Source organism: Glycine soja, chromosome 9 (assembly GCF_004193775.1).
Source record: "Glycine soja cultivar W05 chromosome 9, ASM419377v2, whole genome shotgun sequence".
NCBI lineage: Eukaryota > Viridiplantae > Streptophyta > Magnoliopsida > Fabales > Fabaceae > Glycine > Glycine soja.
The window spans coordinates 47,692,822-47,698,821 of record NC_041010.1 but is presented as its reverse complement, the minus strand read 5'-3'; the positions used below and the strand labels follow the sequence as shown (position 1 = coordinate 47,698,821).

At 33.1% G+C, this 6,000-nt stretch overlaps 1 pseudogene across 1 annotated transcript; it reads right to left on the bottom strand.

Annotated features, from left to right (window-relative positions):
- Positions 1-364: 364 nt before the first annotated feature.
- LOC114425370 lies at positions 365-3,727 on the bottom strand (annotated as a pseudogene). The gene is made up of 5 exons (XR_003669219.1): positions 3,594-3,727; positions 3,088-3,201; positions 2,317-2,411; positions 1,842-2,107; positions 365-1,416 (listed from the first exon to the last, which is right to left on the bottom strand). The product of XR_003669219.1 is annotated as an uncharacterized LOC114425370 (transcript).
- Positions 3,728-6,000: the final 2,273 nt, after the last annotated feature.

The window sequence follows — 6,000 nt, the reverse complement described above, 5'->3', positions numbered from 1 at the left end:
TCTGTTTTTCTTAAAAAAACAAATCTAAAAATTACTTATTTTAAAAAATAATTTAGACAAACACATAAAAAACATAAAAATGTTTATTTTATTAAAATAAATACTTTTTTTTAAAGAAAAGTAAGCTTAAACAAACTCACCTAAGTATCTATTTATTAAAAAACATTTATTTTAAAATTTAAACAAAGTCGCCTATATTCAGTTTGAAAAAAAGGAAATGTTCAATGTACATCCATTTTTTCCCATATCCTGTTGACTTTCCCACTTCATTTTATTTTTGACAAACTAGATGAAGTGGAGAGAAAGATATAAAATAACTATGTCAAGGTTCGTTGTTGATGTAATATGCCACACAAGTGAGATAAAAAGAAACCACAACAACAAACTTTGAGGGTGATACTGTCATTAATCATTATTTAGTTTAATAGAACTAGGATTTTCGGTACATCACCTTGAGTTGGATTTTGACCTCTAAAAACATACCAACAAAATCAATCCCACAAAAAATTTATCATCCTTGGTATGTCAACAAAAATAACATCCAAATAAGGATCACAAATACAACTTTCTATGAGACAAAAACAAGGGAATTCTCGACTGGCTAGCTCCATCTTCTCCTATCCTCTTCTTCATCCACCGGATTATACCATTCCGGCCTGCGCTTAGTATTGCTCAGCCTGTAGTTCAGGAAGAGTTCCTCATCTTGGAGAGGCCTAGTAGCAATCAAAACAAGAGTTTTTAGTGTTGGAACATTTGATCCACTATTTCTTGACCCTCCACCAGACTTGAACCAAAAGCTGCCAAATCTCCTCATATTTACTTCTGCGTTTCCAAACAACACATTTGGAATGTAGACTCTCATGTTGCTTTCGGTCAATGGAAAGTCATAAGGGCAAATCATGACATTTGGTTGCACCCCTTTTGGAGGGTGATTGGCAAAATGAGCTAAGGCTAATGGGTTTCTACGCTCAATCACTTCATTGTTACCTCCTTGGTAGCCTTCCAAAGGCTTACTCAGCAGTTTCCAGAACCTTTCTGAACCTTTCTCAGGCTCAGCTCCTTTTACATCAGGCTTGATTTCTCCGGTTTTTCTACCATTCCACAGTTCTCGGTTGTCACCTCCAGAACCCCAAGGTTGAGCATTGATGACATTTCCATCATATCTTGTAATCAAATAGGGGTTCAGTGTATCAACCTTTGGGTACCCTGGAATGTAACGGTAATAAGCTGGAGAGTAGACTATGCCTGGATAAAAGGCCACTACAGCACCAACATCTACTGTGCCATCTAAAAAAAGACCCTGGCCAGCATCCTTGTGAGGTATTTGAGAAGGTGTGACATTAACTGTGTAGCCAAGTTGATCTTTTAAATTTTGAGAAACTACAGCTTGGCTTAATGGTCTTGTCTTGGGGGAAGCTGCTCCAAAAGCAAGTGGCTACAGTGAACAAGCAAAAAGTAGAAAATATTGCAAAAATATGAAATTATAAATGAATAACTAAAGTTAAATTGTTACTAAAATAGGTTATTTTCTGTATCCTTGTCTATCTAAACTCTAAGGGTTGTTTTGGTAGATTGGAATGGAATTGGGAAGAAATATTTGAATTAAAGTAGTGTGGTGGAGGTGCGGAACTCATTTTTTTGAAAATTTCCCTTCTTTTCTCACCTATTTCTTCATAACCAAACCCACCCTAAAGGAAGACATGGAAATTTGATGACATGTTGAGTCTTGAAGTGTCAAATATATCAATTCAAACAGGCACATTGAACCTGGCTGTTAATTTCTATTCCTAAGACTCACCAAGATTGCATAAGGCAACAGAAAGAAAGGGGGTCAAACTCACCAAGATTATTATAGGCAGGATCATTCCTACTACCCACAGCAAAACCAAGCCCACTTCGGCGAGGCACGGTGTTTTGCAGTTGATGTTCATTTACCATCTTTTCATTTGGAAGTAGAATTTCATCCATGAAAGTGCAAAATGTTTTAATTTGTGAATGAACATTTTCTTGTACTTGCATTTGTTGATCAGCAAATGAGGCTTTACTAGCCATTTCAATAATCTCTTCAGCATGTGCTTCATCAGCATTCTTCCCTAGATGATTATAGCTGGATATTTAAGTCTTTGCATGAGCAAAATATTTCGGAACGTTAAGAAGGAAAAGCATCAAATACACAACAAAATTGAAATCACATGCATTAAAATAATGTGAACCCCCAAAAGCATAACAACAATTTATCTGTCTAAACATCAAAGACCTAATATCTTAAAGTTCAAATTTACTTAAAATCTAAAAGAACAGTGCACTGCCACTGACCTCAAATATAGGAACAAGCGGTTAATGTCAGCTTCAAATTGTAGTTGTCTAGGATCCTTAGTGAAAGAAGGGCGCTTTGCCAGGGTTTTCACAGCCTGAAAACAAATTCAGACCAAGATTGGTTATTCATTATTGTGATAAGTTTCACATGATTCACAACAGGTAACTGCAAACTACAGCTTAGCATAGCACAAAACTGTGAAGAATTCATAAAAGACTAATCCCCACAAGAATTAATATATCACACTTCCATCGAGTATGGAGTCCCTTTAGAACATTGATTTTATCAAAATTCATATGAACCTTGACATAACAGTTCTAGTAATTTAGTAAACGGATATGAAATAATGAAACAATACAAATATGGAGGAAATTACAAAAGATAAATAATAAAAAGAATTGAACTTTTCTTCTACAGTTGTACTTCATGCTTTCTAGGGGAGTGAAAAATTTCATCATAACTTGAGTGTATTCTAGTGCAATGGATTATTCTCTACAGGCCACTAGGCAAAGAATATTATGCTCTAAATGAGTTCTGGTCACTCGTTCTAGACAGTGTAGTCCTTCATGAGGTCATTTGAGACAAAGCCATCTTATTTATTTATTTGTCCATCTTTTCTCCATTTTTTTTTTGTGTTGTTTCATAAATAAACAATAATTTACACATTCTGGCATAATCTCAACAAAAGGTAAGAGAAAGAATTTCCCTATAAAGAAAATTAAATCAATGGCAGACAGTCAAAATGATTGTGTAATAAGATAAGGATATACCTCTTGAAATTTCTGGAACAAAAGAGCCATCAATAACTGGATGAAAGAGACGGAACTATTCACAATAAAATGCGCTTTCGATGCAAAATGGAGTGTTTTTAGGCTGGAAATGTTCTGCCAAAGAAAAGAAATGGCTCAACACAAGTACTGAAATTGTAATACCAGAAGTAAATTGAATAAGCTACACAAATCACATAGTTATAACCAAGGAAGAGATTGAGAAAACTTATCCATTCATAACTACAAATAGGATAACAATTCATGAGAGAGAGAGGAAGCAATCATTATGAATCAAAAACTTTGAAACAGGAAACTAAGCAATCATTATGCAAACCATTTCCAACATAAGAAAAAAATACAGAACACAAATTTTGACAATGAAAACACAAAATTTTCAATTCTGTCACTAAATTCAAAGCTCGTGTATGCATTATAAGAAAAATAACACTGTTGATAATCATAAGAGTAGGGAATGACACATAAAAGAGTGAAAGTGAAAATCGAACCTTGGAAGGGTAGAGTGACGCCGCAGCGAGATCATCGTATACAGACATAGAGGGACCAATAGTGTGTGCATGAGTTGGGCTTTCATAATTGGGCTTGGTCTACGGCCTACATCAAACCAATTACTTCCTGTACCTCCAAAAATACCCAATCACACAAAACTACCCTCCACCCAACCACCCAACACCACCATAGACGATTCTAGTGCAGGGAAGAAGGCGCAGAGAACGAAAAAGAGGTACACCTTGGTACATGTTCCTCGGCACCGAGGGCATTCCCCAAGAGCTGAGAATTTTGTGTTTGTAATAAGTTGTTTCATAGTTGCCATAGTAAGTTGTAATATGTATAATGAGCAGGTTTAGATCCATGTTAACTGTGAATTACTTAGATTTTATATTAACAGAGATATTTTATTAAAATTAAACGTGACTTTATTTTAGAAAAAAAAAATTAGAATACATTAATTTTTTTTATACTTCTGAAAAAAGAACTTTCCAAAATTATGCCAACATAATTCCAGAAGGGTTCAATGCATGTACATGATTATGAAAAAGATGAGGAAAAAAACAAGGAGAGAACATAAGACGGAAGAGAGAGACATGAGGTTTATTAAAATTGGAATTTTAATCTTAATAATTTATTATTTATAATTATAATTTGATGATTAAAATTAATTGTTTTCATTTCTCCGTTTTAAAATTTTCTCAATTGAAATATCCCATATACATTGTGCTGAATTCCAGTAAATAGAACCTTTCATTCGTTTCGGTAAATTTCTTTGCAAGCAAACATACACAAGTCTCTGTTTAATATCACATTCACAATTCTTTCATATCCTAGGCCTGTGACACCTGCACAATTCTTCCACTTCCTTTTCAGATTCGTGTTCAGGTATGGGAGGTGTGTAGTTTCTAATTTCCTCTGTCCTTCCTCGTATATATTATAAGAGAATTCTTAACATATATGCAGAATTATGAAATTCAAAATCAAGGATGCTGCAAGTTGCTTTTCCTCGTATATATTATGAAGCATTTTAGTTAGGATTATTTGTATTATTGGAGGTTTAGGTCTTTCTGTTCATTGAATCGCATTTTATTCTTTTTGTCGAACTTGTTATGGCATGGGTGTTTTCATGTGTACAGAAGTCATGTTGACTTGATCTTTGGTGCTAAATAGAACTTTTCTAGTGCATGTTGGACTTTCATGATCAGACCTAACCTTTGAGGACCTTTTTGGAAGGAAAATAGAGCAATTTTAGGCTAATGCATCTAGCAGAGGTGTGCCAAGTCCCTTACCCTTTGACCAAGCTATTGTCACATCTGGCACAGGCATACCATCCATTGGCACAAGTGTGTTAATAAACTTGTGTTTTTATTTTCATTTTTTACGTTTTAATTGTATTTGGGTTCTAAACAGATTTTAGCCCATATCTTTAAACAATTTAGAAAATTTCTAAAAAAATTTGAGTTTTAGTATTGACGATTTAGGAGAGCTTTGGAGTTTTCTTAGGTTTTTTCTTCTCCGATCGGTACTCCTTCCTTCTCTTTTATGTTTTATTTGGATTGCTCATGACTATGTGTGAGTAGTCCACTTTGTTATGAGATTAGGATATAGTCTTGACAATTGTTAATGTTAAATTTAATTTTTTTGGGGTTTTTTTTAATTTGATCTTCTTACTCTTCTCTTATTGTAATTTATACATGTTACATGCCTGATCACCATTTGCATTATTTTAGATGCTTAGGGATGAATTGAAAGTTAAACCAAGGCTTGGAACCATAGGGGGGAAACTTAGATTTTAATTCACAACAATAGAATTAATCCTGAACTCATAACACAAATTAGTAAAAAGCATAAAGGACTTAATTAAACATAATACCATGACAATAAAAACTAATTCAATTAACCACATCACCGTTTCTCGAAAGAGAATGAAGACCATGTTAGATTAACATCCCATTAGAAAAGAATTAGAAAGAACTTTAAATTGATATATTAAGTAAACAAGAGTCGTGATATGAAACTTTGATTCCAAAATTTTCTAAATTTGAATCTCCTCTAAATCAAATCTTTATTTTATTTCTAACTTTTCCTTTTTAATTCAGATATTCTCATACTCAAATCTTATATTTTTCCATTTATCTTTTAATGGGTCAACATTGACTTCAATCTATTTAAGTTCATATCACTTTATATAGTAGTATAATGAGTTCATTTAATTTGACTACATAATAAATGAATCCAATAATAATAAATAATTATTATAACTATGTTAATTATTCAAACACAAAATTTCAACAATGTGAACTTGCCATGGAGGAAAATAGATAAGTGAGGAGGGATGAAGCCATAATTAATATATATATATATATATATATATATATATATATATATATGGATTTATTAACA